Source organism: Castor canadensis, chromosome 1 (genome assembly GCF_047511655.1).
Source record: "Castor canadensis chromosome 1, mCasCan1.hap1v2, whole genome shotgun sequence".
NCBI classification, from domain to species: Eukaryota; Metazoa; Chordata; class Mammalia; order Rodentia; family Castoridae; genus Castor; species Castor canadensis.
The window spans coordinates 42,815,086-42,835,469 of NC_133386.1; the positions used below are offsets into that span (position 1 = coordinate 42,815,086).

The 20,384-nt window shown below is 33.1% G+C and overlaps 1 long non-coding RNA gene across 6 annotated transcripts in view; it reads right to left on the reverse strand.

The window, feature by feature from the left end:
* LOC141423977 (uncharacterized) overlaps nt 1–20,384 on the reverse strand; it is a 233,855-nt gene that overhangs the window by 172,713 nt on the left and 40,758 nt on the right. The gene's annotated exons all lie outside the window — the stretch shown is intronic.

The window sequence follows — 20,384 nt, forward strand, 5'->3', positions numbered from 1 at the left end:
CAATGTACACGAACAGAAGCTACTGGAACCACAAACCAGTAGAAACACTCAAGTGGTGATTATGATGAATTGTTGGAAGTTGTGTATGGAGTAGAATGAGACTAAGAATTCCCAAAGAGTTCAGCCTTCGTGGACACCCAGCAAAACTACCATTCTCTCAATGCAATAAAAAAATAATAATAACCTTAGTCTCTGGTGCAAGGAGGGAGTGATTATGTTGAAATATGTTCAAGTTATTCTTGTAAAGAAATATCACTTTCCAGTGAAAAAGATTTTCCAACAACCTTACTTTAACCCAAAGAAGGGAATTTTCCCAACTCTAGTCATCTCTCTTGATCTAAGAGGACAAAAAGGGAAGACGTGCTCATGAAGGACACAGCTAAGGCTATAGAGACACAAAAGTACTGAGACTTAATTGCATGATTGTGGAATGTTTCACCACTGCCAGTTCCTTACCACCACTCCTATGGGACACAGATTTAATAGCCTCAGCCTCTTGCTACTCTGAACATTCTTCCTCAGATTAGAAAGTATTCTCTTTGGCAATAGTTTCCTGTAGTTTTGTAAGTGAAGTTACTCCTACTAAAGTTGGAAAGCATACAGTCCCCCTCATCCCATTCATCAAACTATATATTGTTCTGTGCTTTCTCTGGGCAATCTTACTGTTACACCAACTTGATTTTTCAAAAACCATCTCTCAAATAGTTAAGCAAGTTGGGCATGGTTGTACATCCCTGCACTGGGGAGGCAGAGACAGGAAGATCTTGAGTTACAGGTCAGGCTGTCTCAAAAATAAAATAAATAATAAATTTTAAAATAAAGCAAATTCACTCTCTATAGAACGGATGTTGAATTTTTGTCAAACTATATTGATGTTTGCAATATCTCTTTTAAAAATGTCTATATAAATATGATTTATATACACACATATTTGTATATTTTCCACTTCTGATGAACTTGAAGTAAAAAAAAATGGTTGTTTAAAAATAGTGAAACACATTTGTTGGCTTGTGAATCTGAGATAATCAGTTTGTAAAATTGCTCTTCACTTGGCACATAATAGGTAAATTTAATAAGTTTATTAGCAGGAGGTTCTCTTAACAAGTTCACTCTTACTGCAACAACTAAGTAATAGGTCTTAAGATTCAGTTATGCAGTATAAACATAAATATACATCAGAAAATGAAGCTCTTAACATGTAACCAGTCAGCCAGAGACATTTATGAAAACATGTTTGAAAGATATTTCAAACTCTGGATGAAATTAATTAGCACCCGAGCACCACTCAAGGAAATGCTTCCTTACAAGAGGCTACATCTGTGACAGTTCTAGGAAATTATAATGTGGAGAGTTTCACACTGTGCCTGTCTTTTTGCTGAAACTCAATTCTGTTCTCAATTAAGATATTCAATACCTCATTGAGATTTTCAAAAATGGGTTTTTGTCCCTTTCTAAAAAAGTTAGTTTATTACTTAGAAACCATTTAAAAAAGAAATTCTTTTGATAAAATCCATGTAATTTTTTTGGGGGGGTATCATTTAATAGAGCATGCAAATGACAATAATTTGTCTTTAAAAAGATGTACTGTGTGCTCTCTAACATACACAGTTTGGGATGGAGGAAGATTTGCTTCTTGCTTGACCTGTACTTTTGCCTTTGTGTGCTTGCTGCTTGGCCCCTCTATTCTGTATAGATGTGTATGTTTGTGGGGGGGTATTTCTGTTTGTGTTTGTGTTATGTAAAGCCTTGGTGTGACCATGTTACTGTTGCTGAATTAGGGAAACAGGATTTTTGAGATGAAGATGTTTTTAACCCATGGAATCTGTCATAGTGCTAAATGTGAGGAAACTGACAAGAGTTTGGAGAAAAATTTTTCCTTATGAGGTTGATTACGAATAATACTTTATATATTCTTGGGACGTTATGTTATAGAAAGTCTTTTCTACATGCAATGATTCAAAAAACATTATTACCCTGATGAGGCAATCCTTAGAATGAAAACTATTCAAGAGCCAGAGGTACTCACTTTCCTACCTATCCCCGCCACTGTCCTTACTCTGCAGACTTAAGGGACTCAATGAATTCCTACATTAAAAAAAATTATTTGCTACTTGAGGACAATTAAGTGTACAAGATGGCTGTAAAGAAAGACTAAAGGAAACACTTCTAAAGTTCTTCTATGATGCTATAGAGCCCAGACTGGACTGAAACATGCTATGTAGCTGAGGATGGTCTCAAATTTGTGAGTCTCCTGCCTCAGCATCCCAAATTCTGGGGTGACAGGCATGAGCCCATCTCTGACACTGATATGTTTTATTTGGGTTAGTTTTCTTTCTGTTATTAAGTTCTGAATGCTCTTTATACAGTCTAAATGCACATCCCTTATTACATATGATTAGAAAATACTGTCAGCCAGTCTGTGGGTTATCTTTTCATCCTCAAGTGTATCATTTGTGGTGCAAAGTATTTTAATTTTGATTACATTGAAATTAACTGTTTTTCTTACTTGTATTGAATTTGTTATCAAGTGCATCTTACTTGAATTTGGTATCATATCTAAGAAAGCATTGCTTAACTCGAAGTCATGATAATTTACTCCTATGTTTTCCTCTAAGATTTTTATAATTTTTAACCTATTTTTTATATTTTTTATTCATTTTGAGATTATTTTCACTTATGGCATTTGGGAACAGTTCATCTTCATTAACACAAGAGTATCCTTTGTTTCAGCAACATTTTCTGAAGAGACAATTATTTCCCACCAAGTGCTCTTGGCCCTCATGTGCCATAAAAGTGAGCGTTTTCTAGCCCTTCAATTACATTCCATCTGAGTATAAATTTATACTTAAAAGGAAGAAACATTTATTTTGGCTCAAAGATTCAGAGGCTTCTGTCTGTGGTACCTAACCCTTTACTCTGGGCCTGAGATGAGGCAGAATATCATGGGGGTGGGAGAGTGTGGCATAGGAGGTTAGCTACCTCATGACAGCCAAAGCAGACAGACAGAGAAGAAAGGATGGGAACAAGTCACATCTGTCCAAGGCGTGTCTCCACTGACAAATTTCTTACAACTAGGCACTTCCTAGTTTCCACCACATCCCAAAATTGCTATCATACTATGAATATATCAAGGAATCCATTGATTAGGTGAGAGTCCTCAGGATCCAGTCACTTTCTGAAAGTCCAACAGCGCTAACCAGGCCTTTAACACATGAGCTGTCTGGGGACATTTCATATGCCTAATACTCTTAACAGAAAGATATTCTTTATGCCCACACCCTACAACATTGCAAAATTCACCTTTATTAATCGTACCACACACTAGTTTTCCATGATGACCAAATTTACCTTATTTGTAAACTTGATAAGACACTGAAAAAAAAAATCCCCTGATGTGTGAATTTTGTCAACAGGTAGAAATTGGGCAGATGATTTTGGGGGTAGGGAAGTGATGATGACTCTAATGAAACATAATGATAAAAATGAAAAAGATAATAAAACAGTATCTGAACTCCCTTCTTCTGAATATAATTCAAAAGCAATGGGGAGAACAATGAAAAGAATTTGCCCCAAACTCCAAATTTTGAGAAAATAGAAGATAAATGTAAAATCCAGAAAGCAAAATACAAATGAAGCCATTTAAAAGAAGTGTAAGGTCAGTACAGAGAGACATTTTAAAACATGCCACAATGAGAGGACCTCACGGCAGAAGATCTCGGAATGTGCCAACAAAAGAATATTGACTGAAATCATCTTTAGGTCCACAGTCTGAAGTGAAAAAATCTAAAATCCATGCTTGTGCCTGCTAGTTTAGAGAAGTAAAGGATTTATAACTACCCAAAGAATCATACTGGTGAGACCACATAAAATAACAAAACTGGCTTAACAGTACTGTAATGAAACTCTGAATTCTGAAAACAAGTAGTTGTGCTGTTCCTCAATTCCATGCCCCCACCCTACTGAAGCATGTGGGAAATCTACAGATAACTGGTTCAGGAAGACTAACACATTTAATTATGAATGATAATTCATTATCACAGCAGTTACGTAGGCACTGAGAATTACAAGATAAATATCAATCATTCTGTTCAATAAAATCTTTCGGAAAAACTATAGCTATATGTAAGATAACAATTTTGACCAACGGAAGCTGATAAAATATGTTTGACTTACAATTACAAATTCATTTGTAGGAGCATGCCAAATAGAACCACAGTTACATATTTACAAAAATGTACCCTTATCACAAATATCAAATGCTTATAGCTACACAATTTATAATGTCTAAAATTGTAAAATATTTATGTACCCTTAACAATAGAAGGGAAACATAGATTATGGTATGTTTGCACAGGAGAATACTGCACAGAATAAAAACAAATTACATTACCAAAAGAGGCAACAAAATTATAAACTCATAAAATATTGAATTAAATAAACCTGATTTGAACAAAGTACATAGTACGTGATTCTACTTATTGAATCTCAAAAGCAAGGTTAATCCATGTCATTGGAAGACTTGAAGGATATACAAACCATCAAGAACCATTTTTAGAGACTGATACTGTGTTTCCTGATTTATGTATAGATTACATGGATAACTTTATTTGTAAAAGATCAGTAAGATTTAATCATATATTCATATATGTGAGTTTATATAAAGTATCTAGAGAACTGCAGTAAAAGTTTATGTTTGTAACAAAATATTTTGTAACAAATTTAAATCACTGCCTGTCAGTTTTAAGTAATTGCCTGCATGCACTACTATAACAAAATGCCATAAATTGAGTATCTAATAAACAACAGAAATTTATTTCTAACAGTTCTGGAGGCTGAAAAATCTAAGATTAAAGCACTGGCTGATTCAGTGTCTCGTATGGGATGCTGTGTCCTTTCATAGTGGGAGGGGAGAAAGAGCCTGTGCTTATCTTAATAAAAGCACAAAGAAAATGCCATGAGTTCAGGAATAAGATAATGCAATAAAAGAAGTAAAGATAAGATGTAAGGTAGAAAAATGCAGTCGAGAAGTTGGAGCACAGAAAAAAATCATCAAAGAAATAAGAAAATAAGAAGTAAAATTGAGATTAAACATCACATAATCACAGGAAGGTACATAGAGTTTAGAACAGAGTAATACAAACAAAAAGAACAAAGACCTTTAAAAGATTAAAGGGGAATTTCCAATACAGATGACAATCCAAGAAAATCTAATCTATGCACAGCTGAAATCATAGAAGATGAACGTAAAATCTTAGACCTAAGTTATTTAAACATAATATTACAAATGTGAGAAAAAGGAAAATGGAAGTCTCAATATTGAAAGGCTGCACTGTGCTTCTTATATGTCAAGGAAACTATAAACCCAATGATCAACTATGTGACCACTGCCTCATGATGTCAAAAAAGAATTGTAGCCAATCAAAAGATTATGGAATATAATAGTGTTATTCCAAGATTTCAGATCCTCTTCCATAGTATTTTTCTGTAAAAGAGGAATCATTAATAATATCTTCAAAGAGAGAATATATTGCCCAAAGACTTTTTATATAAGCTACCTGTTCATGAAATATACAGGATACACAAAGAGAACATTGAACCAAGGCAATGCTGTTATCATGAACATGTTTTGAGGGTATTACAAGACATAATTGACCCCACTGGTTATGGATCCTGAATAATCTATCCCATTATAGAACTAGGACTACAGACAATATTAACCACAACTAATAAGATTCCCCTAAGAGTAAGTCATTCAGAAATACATAAGCAAATTCAAAGAATACAAGTTTTAGTATCTCTCTGGGTTGCTATAATTGAATATTGTAGACAGAGCAGTTTACAAACAAGAGAAGTATATTTGTCACACTTCTGAAGGCCAAGCAATCAAAGGTCAAAGCACTGATAGATTTGTGCCTGGTAAGGGTCTCACTTTCTTTTTGTCAAAAAATATTATATATTTGTGTCTTCACATGGTGGAGAGGGTAAGCAGTCTCCCTCGGAGTAAGGCACTAAAACCATTCATGGAGTCTCCACCCCCATGACTTAGCTTCTATAAGTCTTCACCCCATAACATTGTAAGGGAAAATAAACATTCAGGACTATGACATGTACAAATGTGTGATAATATAAAATGGGAGAGAAATGCATAATTTGTTGATCTCTTAACTTACAATAAAAACAATCAAACATTGTGGTTTGAAGCTGACTCTGAGATGGAACTTGAAGTACAAGATAAGAATATTTTCAGAACCCATAAATGAGAAAGAATAGACCAAGAATCTATGTGGAAGTTTAATCAGAGATAAGGAGAGTTAAGAATGTCAAAGTATAAATTTGGAGACCAGAAAATAATCACTAGGGGTGTGTGTGTGTGTGTGTGTGTGTGTGTGTGTGTGTGTGTGTGTGTATCTAGTTGACCATCATATAGTCACTTTTGACCATGACTCTGTTCACTGGCCCCATGTGTTCATACTCTTAACATGATTACATAATCTCAAGGTATCCAAGTCAATTCAGAATCTTTGTTCAATTGTCCATAAAACAACTATTCCCTTTTCTCCAGTGCATTGTGTTGTAAATAAATGACTTTAAGTTTGGACTACTTGGTGGACTGACTGATGGTCATTACCACATATGATTGCCACGGTACTGCAGTATTGGTTTTTCTGTTAAGTAGATTTCAGGTCCAAAATTAGTCCATGTTCAGAAATTCCCAAGGGACCATGAATTTGTATTCAGAAATTCACCTGCAACTTACTACTTTATCCATTCTTGATTTATTGTATAAAGTGGGTGAAATTCCGGGGTTTTTTTCCTTCTCCTTTTTTTTCTCCTGAGAATACTATGTTCCAAGACTTTTTTCTACATAACTCTCTGCAGGTCAGACTCTCTTAATTTGTAATATGACCTCTTCAATTATTATAGTATCACCCTTGAGTTTTCCAGTTAAGTTTTGCCCTCTTTCCTCTATTGTCTTGGAGTCTTATTGTTCCTATTGTAATCAGTAAACTAACTTTAGTAATAGCTACAAAAAAATTGTAAGAGGAAGCTATCTTTAGTGATTCTGGTGGTCTTACCATGAATTCCTTATTTGTTTCATGAATGGTGTATTCATCAGGCCCTGCTACGGAATGTAACTATGTGGAGAATTGCCTGTACTTTAGCACATACGCTCCAGCTGTCCACTTCTCTGCCTTAACCATCAGCCACAACATACCTCAGCATGGACAATCACTTTCCCTGCTTCTGTGAGCCATTATAGTAGTGTTTGTATAAAAATATATTCTTCAAATTATATTAACTTCTTTTATTACATTAGCACATTAACTTTTCTAATATTTCTATTCCTCAAATAGAGGAAATAAAAGTAAATCTGGCAGATTTAGAGATTTTTCTTCTCAGTTTGTCTGTTTGTTATGAAAATAATTATTTAGTATTCTCACTTACATGAGAATACTTACTCCTTAACATTTTTTATGTGTCTTTCAGAATTTTCTGTCATCACTTTCCCACTGGGAACACTTCCCGTCTGTTTCATTTGCTTAAACACAGCTTGAGATCCTCTGTCTTTTCTATGAATACAGTGGTTCAGATAGCTACTTCTTTATTACCATATATTCTCTTAAATATTCAAAGGATATTATGTATACAGCCCTTGAAGAATAAGCCAAAATTACACAATGAAAGACAAATCTTGAAAGAAATAATGATGACTTTAAGTTTCAAAGAGCAATTAATGCTCTTCCATGTTTATATTACTCTTTGTCCTCTTGGTTATATAAAGGAAAATGCAGACTTTTAGTGCCTTTTAAAATTCATTTAGAACCACTTTGACAAACTCCAATTATAATGAAATTTTAAGAAGCATGTTTAGCTTTCCATCTCTTAAGGCTGATATCTTTTCAGCAAGCTTTCAATAGCTATCTGTTGTAATTTGTTTGTATTCAGTAGTGGTAGTAGTTGTTGTTCTAATTTACACTTAATAAGTATTCATTGAATTGAACTTAATTAAACTACACCTTTTAAAAAGTAAAACAAATTGTTTTTCTTTTTTCCTTATGTTTTATTTCCCTCACTTTTATATTCATATTTTTTCAGCAAAAATTGTACAGTTTACCTACTAGTCAGATTTTTAAATTCTTTACAAGGTTGAATAAAAAAATATAAATTTGAAGTCATTGCACTTGAAGGCAATTATATATTATAGTTGCTTATCCCTCTTTGGTATGCTGGGAATGTAGTTCAATAGAATGTTGGAAAATTCTTGTTACTCTTCCTGGCAATCATTTCTTATGATTCTTTGTATTTTCTGACTTAATTTTCTCATTGTTTTTATTGAGTTTATGGCTTTGGCTGCTGTGATGAGAGGCCAAAAGAATAGGCAAGAACTCAAAAACCAGATATTACAAAGATTAAAGAAGTCAAGAATTCATTTCAACTTCCAGTAATGTACTATACTCTATCAGGCATGCTAATTCAGAAATCTTTATCTTACTGCCAGGCAGTTAAATTAATATACTATCATAAATATTCATGATTGTATTGAGAAGAGATAATTGTACACTGTTCAACTTTTCCTAGTAACTTTTCTAAAACTGTACCTGCATAGCCCTTCTTAGATTTATATACTTGAAAGATAAAATTGAATGGTCCAAGACTTTTTAAGAAAGTTAGTCCAGTGACTTTAGGACAATGTAAATGATTTGATGGTCTACTGGTCCCATGACTTGCAAAAAATAGCTTCTTCTCATTGTAACCTTTCAGAGTACAGTTGAAATATAGTTTTATACAGGGAGACCTTTATGTAATAACCACCTGAAAACTTTACAAATGAAATGAATTTATACATTTTGCTTCACTTTTTTTCAGTGAAAAAAAGTGAAAGACTCAAAGTAAAACAGAGATAAATCACTGTTCTTTGACAGTTTGAGGGATATGGAGAAAGATATTCTATTTCCTACCAGGTATTTTGAGGCAATACTTGTCAACCATGCAGATTCAAAGTAGCATCTTTGAATACTAAGAAGGCTAACATGAAGGGATTTTTGGTATTCAACATTCATTTTCTTCCACTTGATTCATTCCCATTGCTTGAAGACAATTGTTTATTCAATTGCTATGTCACATAGAATTCATATGTCTCATATGGCAATAAATAAGAAAGAAACAATTCTGACTCATCTAACCGGGCCTTCTTATGCAATGTCATCAAGATTAAAAACAAATACATGTGCAAAGTTAGCTTTTCAAAGAAATCTACAAAATATACCTAAAATAATCTATCATATTTTTCTGTTAAATAGAAATTAAATAGTGGTGATTTAGCTTTTTATGGGACATTACTAAGGTCATTTATGATACATTCCAAATATCAAAATATCAAAAATGGAAGATAGGAAGGAAAACTCATCCTGTCTGGTAACTTGCTGTCTCATCTCTTAGGTAAAAGTGACTCTCTTTAAGGGATAATTTATTAATAGAAAGGATTAACGGAAAGGGCAAAGCCAAACTGCAGTACAAATTTACCAATGAATATTTTTTAAAGTAACTTTTCTGAATATTAAGAGCTATAATAACATAGAAAAAACCATACTAGATTCAGTCAATACATTTTAAATGCAAGAAGCAGTTGATAATGTAATGTGCAATGTTATTGATTATGCAATTTGGAGTTTCCAAAAAAAATTAAAATAGTATAAGTAAATTTGGATATTAATATGGACTTCTGCCTTAGAATGTAATCAACAAACTCATATCTTGGAACCCTTTGATTATTAAATTTTTGAATTCTGTATTTTGTATAATTGTTTGACCTATGATTTGTTTGTAAGTCTTCCTTAATCCTTTCTTCCCAATTCAAGATAAATTTTTCTGCTTAAATTGTCTCTCAAGTCCACTTCCATGGTTGTTAATTAACTAAATAAAAAGCCTATAATGTATAACTCAAAAGCATTTTCTTTTCTCCTGTCTGTCTTGAGAAAGGCTTAGTACCTATCATTTTGGGATTGATTGCAGGTGATTAGATGACATTTAGAAGTTAACAAGAAATCATTCCTTAAGAATAGCTTCTCTTGACACTGAGTACCACAAAATACTGCATTAGCACTTGTGGTACTAGGAGAGTAATATAAAGTCAATCAATAAGAAAGCATTTTTTGTAACACCTAAAACTCTGAATCTAATTTATACGAGTACCTTGATTTTCTACTAGCTGAACACCAGAACTTTTCCTGAGCTCCTCTTGATTACTAGATATGTTTATATAAAATTCAGAATCAGGTTGATTCTTCCAATTGCTACTAAACAATTACTTTTGTAAAGTAACTAAAAAGATGGTCAGCTTATTATCTTTTTTTGATTTCCTTTAAATTCAAATATTTCAGTGTCATTGGTAAGGAAACTCCAATCATTATATGAAATTTGGAGATTAATGCTGTAATATTTTCATTTGCGAATATAATAATTCCAGCCTTTCCAGTGTTGTTTCATATGTGGTGAAATATGCAATTGCAGAAAACCAGAATTCTAATCTGATGTGAGAAAAAAATCCTTTTGACATTATTAGGTTATATCCAGATTGGAGGGTTGTATATGATACTAATTTTCTGGCTCTGACAGTGGCACTTTCAAATATTAATGAATATTAACTCATCACACAGAGGGAAAAAGGATGAATTTAATGACTTTCCGTATGCAAGTTCTTAAAGGAGAGCTCTCACATACTTTGACTTCTCCAGATTTTTCTGCTTTTATTCCCACTGCTGCCATTCTTTCCATCCATATCCTCCAAACGTTTATTTTAGTCTCTGGTTTTACACTACTGTCTATCATTTCCTTTTCACAAGTCTGTGTTTCTTGATATACTGTAAGCATTATAATTTCTCTTGGGAACCCTACTGTTGATTTTATCTTCCCAGATAATGATTTTGATTGATAAATCAGTATTAGCAAGGATAATATGAGTTTTGATTCTCTATTTGCTTTGATTATTGACATAAAGTTTCTTTTTCCTCATTTACTCACTAGCCAATAATTGCAAGCCAATGTCTCAGTGTGAAAACACATTTTAAATAAATGGCTACATCTTGGTTTTTCACCTATTTTCAGGTTTCACTATTTCCTTCTCTGATATCTCTCCTGTGTTTTTCCAAACTGCTGAAATATTCCCATGAACACTGAGATCCTCTAAGGACCTTTGATAGTCTGCAAAACAGAGTTCACCATGTGGATTTAAAGAAAAAAAATTCCACTTAGTTTCTTCACTGTTTCCAGTGTAGAGAATATGGTTGTACTAAAGCAAAAGAAAGGCAGAGGAAAAAGACTGAAAGCTGAATGTGGGGAATTCAGGATAGCAATGAATAAAGTAGAGAATGACAAAACAGGATTTATATTCTCTGCTTCATAACCAAGATTGTAGAGTAGCAATTCCAAATATTCCAAATAAATATTAGGTGAACACATGAGGTTTTTTCTTAATTTCCTTCTCATATGTCAATATTGTCTGTAAAATACCACTGATTTAGACATATCTATTATGCAAGATACATTCCATGATTATTCACTAGGCCCTTAAGTCATGTAACTAATGTGTACTGAGTGCCTTATCTACTCATTGCATGTTCTGGTAGTGCAATTATGCTAGTGGCAGTGGAGTCTGTGATTAGAAGACTTCCAAATTATTTGTGTCCCATGGGGAAGAATCCATGGCAGGATATGTGGGTGTTAATGGAATTTACTAAAAGTTAGGGAAGGGTAATACAAAAGGGAGTATGGTGGGTGCAGGTGGAATTTGGAGGCCAAGCAGATGTGTTTCTCCTCTCTAGGTGTTTTTTTTTTTTTTTTTTTTGTGGTACTGGGCTTGAACTCAGAGCCTTCACCTTGAGACACTCCACCAGCTCTTTTTTCTGTGATGGGGTTTTTCAGGATAGGGTCTCCCAAACTATTTCCCTGGGCTGGCTTGAACCACAAACCTCCTGATCTCTCTCCTGAGTAGATAGGAGTACAGGCATAAGCTCCAGCTTAAATAAACTATTTATGTATTTTTTTCCCTCTGAATATTTTTAAATATCTCTGTGCTTTTTGTTTTTGTTAGGTTTTTTTTGGTGGGCCTGGGATTTGAACTCAGGTCTTTGCACTTGCAAAGCAGGCACTCAAAGCAGGCGCTCTACTGTTTGAGCCACACCTCCAGTTAAGTTATGCTGGCCTATGGGAAGGGAGGAACAAAGTGATTTCCTACAATAATCAATGAATGGCGAGGGGGATAGGCATCAGATGAGGGCGGTCTGAGATGTCCCTAGGCGACGCTTGGGCAACCTACACACACATATGATATTAAGCTGTATATTTTTTTAATGAGTCCTGAACTTTCCCTAACGCTAACCTTCTCTGAGAAGTTAGACATTCTCTGATATGCTTATGATCCTGTTATTTACACGGCCACTGACCCAATCATTGGAAGGCATCATTATTCCAGGTAATAAAAGTATCATGTGAGTTTGAGGCAGAATAGCTGGGATTCAGTCACATGAGAAATCAGGAAAACATTAGGAAGAAAAAATCCAGACACAGAAACTAAAACTAAGGTTTGCCAAGGCACAAGATTAACAATTTCAGACAACACATGCTTTGTTTTCTTTTTTTTAATCATGTACTTCCCTTCCTTTAGATGTTAAGTGAGTTTTAATTTCCTTAGATGAGTAATTCAATCCATAAACTGCTTGGTTTAGTAATTTTTTGACCAGGACATAATGCTTAAGCAAACAGTCACCCATGTCTCAAGACCCTTTGAATATAAAAACCCTAGCCTCAGTATCTCCAGGCTTATGCTACAATAGCAAGATGCTTAGAAAGTTACTAGGCGACCACATATCTAGGAAAAAGATTAAACAGAATCCCCCAGATTAGTCAAAAGATACCAAGACTCTTGGGAGGAAGAACACCTATTGGACCCTAAATTCCCACCCTCTGCGTGTCACAGGGTGTTACTCTTTTCCTTGGTCCTGCTTTACTCTGCATTACTAATAAAAGTTTTTTGGCTACTTTACTTGTGATTCTCATCTCTGAACCTCTTTGAAATTCTTTTTGTCACTGAATTTAAGGCCTTGGATGGGGTGGGCAATTGAGGAGGAGTATCTCTTAGTAGGATACTCCTCCTCCCATATTCTCAGTGACAAGTTCATCTTTATAACTACATGAAATACAAACAGGAGATAATTTTTTTGTTTTGTTTTGCTTGGTTTGTGTTATGTAGCTAACATAATACCTTATTTTTTCAAACTTTGCTAATATAATTTATACTTTTAAAAAATAGGCATTTGTTTTACCTTTATGGTAATTTAGGCTGTGTTAGGACATTAACCTCTGATATTTTTGCCACCCAGAGTATGAAACTACTGATGCTCAAAATTGGTTACAAAAATGCAATGATTACAGAAATTTGATCTTTAAGATAATAAAATAACAATATTAAGCAATATATATTGTATTTAAAACTTTAGTTTCTTAATTGTAGCCTAATGTTTTAATATTATCTTAAAGGTTAGTAAAAATCACTCTTCATTTAAGCAAACTTTGGCAACAAAAATAGACGTTGCCTCAGTATATGAGACTTAAGCTTATTGATCTCTCTGGCAACAAAAGGAATTTAAAAATGTTTTATTGATACTGTAAAATAAAGCACAATATGCAAATTCAGTTTTAATAAAATATTTACTGTAACTAGAAAGTATTGTAGGTTATACACTATTATTATTATTTCAGAATAAATGTTATTTTTACTTTAGTTTTGAAATAATCCACACTGAGGGGGAAAGAGTGGGGAAGAGGATGTAGGAGGGTGAATATGGTACAAATACTGTGTATACATGTACATAAAAATGGAAAAATGAGACTTGTTGAAACTATTCCAGGAATGGAGGGAAGTGGGAGAATGATAGAAGGAGTGAATTCAACTAAGATATACTGTAAGAACTTGTATAAATGTCATGATGTACTCCCAGTACAACAATAAAAATAAATAAAAATTTAAAAAAGGAAATAATCCACCTAAGACAATATAGTAATCAAATAAATCTAATAAGCAAACAGAAAGTATAGGTGACTCTTAAAAATAATATGGATATAATTTTTAAATGTCTAAATTTTCTCTTTTAATCATGTATATTATGCTAGGTAAAGACTTGGCATCTTCTTAAATATTATATGTTCCAAGATTTATCTCAATGAAATAAAGCATACAATCCTGTTATTTGCCTACCTGAACAACTTACTAAAATTTGAGTACAAAAGTGAGCACAAATGAGCAAATGACTTTTAGTTTCATATAAATCATTCATAAACCAGAAAGAAATTCAGTGTTTTCCTTTATAACTGAAATATTTTTATTTACTAAACTATATGTCCTCTAGGGCTGGGATGTAGCTCGGTGGTACAGCGCTTGCCTAGCATGCGTGAGGCCCTGGGTTCGATCCCAGCACCAAAAAAGAAAAGACAAAAAAAAAAAACCTCTCCCCTAAACTATATGTCCTCTAAAAAAGCATATACAAAAAATCAGATAGACTGCAGTGTTGTAGAACTTATTTAAGAACTTTACAAGTATAGTCATGTCCTGCAATTTTTAAATTTGCAAGTATCACAACAGTTATAGTGTTTTTCCACTTCCGTAGTAATTTTATGGCTTTTAACTTTAGAGATGAGTTTGAGTTGGAGCCAGTGCTAACCACATTCATTGACTTATAGAGATTCCTTTCATAATATTCAATTCTTCAGTTTAAGAGGAATCTAGTTTTCCTTCCTGAGGGCTCACTTTAAATATGAGTTAATTTAAAATTGTATCACAGATCTCCCCACAAAGTTTCTTAAATGCTTGGGTCACTAAAATGGATTTAGTATGCAGCAAAAAAAAATTCCAGTAATTTTTAATTCTTATCAATCTTAATTACAGTTGTGCCATTGTTTGTGTAAAGAAAATCTAGTCTAATTTATTATGATAAGCAGACTATACAAGGGAAACATATTTTGGTTCATACAACTGAAATGCTACATATAAATACTAAAGGGAAGTTTTAAAAGTTAATGCAAAGAGAGGAATTTAGCTTTTTAAAAGCTGGTGAAAAGTAAAAATTTAAATTGTTTGCAAATTATGCTTTTTAAAGAATTATGGAATGCTAAGTTTGAATAACTAACCATATGAGTCATTGTACATATTTCCTAAGTACCATAGGGGCTGCCCTTTAGATATTGTACTTTAACGATTAGCGGTTCAAGTTGTAGAACAGTTTTCCAAAATATAAACATGAGAAAAGTCCTTCAAAATGTCTTTCCATTTTCATTTTATTCTGATGCTCTTTTTGTGTACTTGATGTCTGATTAGGTTACTATGTAACTTTCATTGTTTACTGTTAAAATTGTTTATTTATTTTATATATAGCCTGACTTTGCTATTCTTATTAATGTAAGAATGATTTAAGTACAAAAATCTGAGGTTCTGTAGCTTTAAATGAATATCATGTATATATACTAGATCAAAAATAGTTGCCTAAAACTCAAATGTAATAAACAAATTTATGAAATGATAGTCTAACTCTAAATACTTCTCAGTCACATAACATGTCACTGCATTCTTTTCTGAAGTCCCTTAACTAATGTTTCTGGGAGGTTCACTTATCAACTGTAATTCCCACTATTGTTATGTTTTTATAAACAACCAAATACACAACCGCAGAGGAAAATAAGCAGGATTCATACAATAAACAACTTATTTAATCATTAGTAAATGTAAAAATTAGGTACATATTACTTATAGGAATGGGTTATTCAACCATTACAATAAAGTGTTAATGGTAACATTGGATTGACTGAAATATGGTAAACCACATAGCTTATACTCATCCAAAGAATTCAGGATACAGTCAATGCTATCGGATGTCAGGAACATTATCTCACACAAGGCAAGCTGCAAAACTATGCAGTTCACTGCAAGAAGAACCTAGGACCATGGCACTGTGAGGTAAAATACTTCCCCAGCTTTTCACTCACCAGAAATAGAAGAAATTACTGACATAGACTGTGGAATATAGTGTTTGGAGGTGTGTGTGTGTGAGTATGTGTATGTGTGTGTGTTTATGTGTGTGCATATTTGTAAATATTTTATGTAAATCTCCTAGGATGATATCGGAAGACTTTTATGTAGCAAACATTGATAAGCTGATACTAAAATATATACCTAATTGGATTAAAATTGTATGTAAATCTTCAGAAATTAAGATAATTTAGTACTGAAATAAGTGTGAGAAATTCAACAGTGCAATAAAATAAAGAACTTATAAACAGTACCCCTTTTATACAGACATATGATATTTGGCATTTATCAAATATCAAACAGGGAAAGGGAAAGGGAAACCTTTCAAGTTCAAGTTACCATGCTGGAATAATTTGATATTCATATATAAAATGATAGACTTCATTCTACATTTTATGCCACAAAAAAGTTATCTTAATGAGAATTGTGTACCTAAACTTAAACCTAAAATGATTTGACTTTTTAAGAAATATATAGGGATGGAGGAATGGCTTAAGTGGTAGAGTGCCTTGCTAACAAGTGCAAGGCCCTGAGTTTAAACCCCATTACTGTCAAGAAAAAGAATAAAATATTTTCATAATTTGTGAATATTTAATAGTTTCTTAATTGTTTCTTTGATAGTCAGAACTATCAAAGAAAAGTGATATTAGTAAGCCACCTAAAATTTGAAATTTTTCTAACCTAAAGATATCATTATTAAAATGAACACAAGAATGATAGACTAGGAGAAAATATTTAGGAAATATTTTTCAGATAAAGGATTGGCATCTTACATACCTACAACTCCTACAACTTAAGAATAAAGAGGCAATAATCCAATTTAGAACAGTAGCAAGATTTGAAAAATTTAAAAATATATACAGACTTCAATGAGTCCATGAAAAGGTGATTATTATTACTAGTCCTGAGGGAAATGCATATCTAAACTATATTCCTACCAGTATACCTGAAGTTTTGATCACATTGAATAGTCACAGCAGTGTGAAACCACTCAGACTATTACACATTATTGGTAAAAGCAAAAAAAAAATAATACCATGATTTTAGAAAAATATGTCTTTTAATTTCTTACATAAATAGTTTCATGCTACAATATATCTTAGCAATTATTTCCTTGGTATTCACCCAAGGGAGATGTATACACATGTTTGCAAAAAGCCTTGTAAAAGAATATTCATAGTATTTTTAGTTATAACACCTCCAAACTGAAAACACCCTTGAAGTCATCAAAGGTAGGGTGGCTAAGTAGGCTCTTGTACATCCATATGATAAAGTACAATTTCTTAAAAATGAAACAAACTATTCATGCAAAACTGAAAAATACTATACAAGATGAAAGAAGTCTTACTTACACAAGAGTACATATTGTGTGATTTAATTTCCTAAAGTTATCTAATAAGTACATCTGATTTATCTGGAAAAAATATGAACAGTGATTTTTCTGGGGTGAGGGTAGACCACATAGGAAAGGAATTAGTGAATATTCTGGGGTCACAGTAATGGTTTAAATCTTGATTTAGTTTGAGTTACATAGTATATGCACTTGCAATTACACCTAATACTTGTATTTTTTCATCAAAAGAAATAGGGCTCTGTAAACAAATATAGAAATTTAATTACTGATGTGCATGCTAAAGTAATTACAAAAAGTGTACACCTGTCTGTAATTACCTTTGGAATGTGTAAGTTAATAAAATGACTGGCAGATGGTGATAGGCATAGGTAGAAGGACAGATATGTGATAAAACATATAGCCAAATGTTATGGTAGAATTTAGGTAGTCAGGTGAGCTCTGTAAAATTATTATGTTGTTATGCTTCAAAGTTTTTATGATAAAAATGGATCTACAAATATAAAAAATCAATTAAACATAGTATGTACTAAACCTGAGCATAACACCTTATAATCCCACAATTCTAGTTCTATTTATCCATCTAATGGAAGTAAATACACATATTCAGAAACATTCATCACAGTAATCCCCATAATTTATCCAAATTGCGAATAATTCAACTCCACATTAATAATATATTGGACAAATAAACTGGAGCATATACACTCAAAGGAATACTAAATAGAAAAGAAAGTGAATGAGCCGCACTTAAGGTATGAAAATCAGAATACTGGCTATACAGGAAGTGTAATGACCAGCAGAGGGTGAAAGGAGCCTTCAGGGGCTTCATGTGTTTTGTAAGCTGTATAATTGTTACATCTGAACACTTCATTTTGTAATCTACGTATGTTACATTCTAATTAAAAGGGCTACTTTAAAATATTCTCTTCTGGTTTTACCCATCACTCATCTCTTTCTCTTAGACCCTATCAACAAACCCTATTGAGTCTGCTTCAAACTATGCCCAGAGTTTGACCACTTTCTACCGTCTTCAATGTTATTACTTTGATCATCTTCTATCAACCATTATTCAAATTATTGTAATTGATTATTAACTGTAAATGTATTTTCTACTTCTATACTTGTTTTTCTTTCAACACATTGTCAAAGCAACCACCAGAAAGATCATGTTGGTAAACAAGTCAGACCTTGTCAATGTTGCTTAAAACCACTTACGAAGATTAGTTATTTTCTATATACACTTGGCTGGGCCACAGTGCCTAAGTATTAGCTCAGACATTATTCTAGATGTTTCTGTGAGGTGTGTTTTGTGAGTGATATTAACATTTAAGTCAGTGAACTTGGAGGAAGTCAAATTGCCCTACATAATGTGGGTGTGCCTCATCCAATCTGTTGAAGTCTTTCCTGGAACAAAGCCTGATCTATTTCAAGCATGGAGTAATTTTGTTGACCCACTACTTATGGATTCAAGCTAGTACAACTTTCCCAAGATTTCAGCCTGCTTGCTTCCTCCAGCAGCATTTGAATTTACCAAGCATCCAGAATTACTTTAGTCAGTATCTTAAAATAAATCTCTGAATGTTAAACAAATATAGTGCTGGGTCCATTTCTTTGGAGAATGTGTATTAAAATATCCCCAATTTCTTCTTATCATGTGTTACAATACAGAGACTTTCTAATAAACCCTAAGATCTGACCTGTTCTGTGCCATTGCCTCTCTGACTGCATCTCTCTCACACTCTCCACTTCAAACACACTGGCCATCTTAAACTCTTGACTAAGGGAATGGCAAGTTACTTTCTGGATAGAGCACTTTCTTAGGTATGTGTGTATTTGTGTAATTTATATTCTTTAAAATGGTCTCAGCATTCACAATCTGCATGCTCTACTTTTTACCACTTTTACATATCTTTTCTCTTATCCATTGATGCTTTGCTTATTGTCTATTTTCCCCTCTAATGATAATATATATGGGGATAGGTTTTTTTTTTTTTTTAGAATTTGTTTTCTGCTATAGCTAATACATAAGTTACATTGTAGCTGTTCAATAAACACCCGGTCAATGATTGAATGAGTAAGTAAATACAAGAACACTTCAGAAATCAGAAGTCTTTAGCTAAAGTAGATTAAAGTTGATGATATATGTTAACTGTGAGGGTGGAATAAGTGGAGTTAGTTGTATTTCTCTGCCCATGATTATACATCTCCTCTTTTCCCACCCTTATCCTCAATAATTTGAGGGATCTGAGTTTAATGTATTTTTTCCTTTAGTAATGTGTTTAGTGTATATTTTTTCTCAAAGTCTTCAAATATATTCATTTATGAATGTGTTTACTTTCGATTTTCTTTAACATCTGTCCTAATTCTCTTATTCTCTATTCATTGCAAAATTTCAGATGTTCACAGTAACTCTTGCTAGTTCTGGGGAACTAGAGACTGTTTTATCACCTCGTTGCTCACTGGAAATTTCACTGATTTCTAATCTAAGAAGGAGAATATCAGATTGCAGTATGAGAACTGCTTATGATCTCAAATTGTCTTTAAGCAAAGATAAACAACAAGGTTACTCCCATTGGTACCCTAGTATTTTCCAGTCAAAGATGGTTTATCTGCAAAATAACAATCAGCATGTCAAATCCCACAGCAAATATGATAATTCTTCAAATATGTGCACAGGATGAATCTAGGGAATATTTTGAGATGACTTGAGCTATGAAATCTTTCCAAAATTTATCTCTTTGCTTTAGAATATTTCATTTTAAATTTGTAGATAAACTGAAAAACTTGGAAACATTACTTTAGGCAGCCTTTAATGCAGTAACAAACATGTGAACTGGAAAAGGACAGATTTAGCAACACATAGGAATTCCTAAGGAAGAATGTGTGCAACATAATGCTGGGTTTCTTAGGCTCTTGGTAGAGATATACTGGTGCTGTTGCATGAGTAACAGC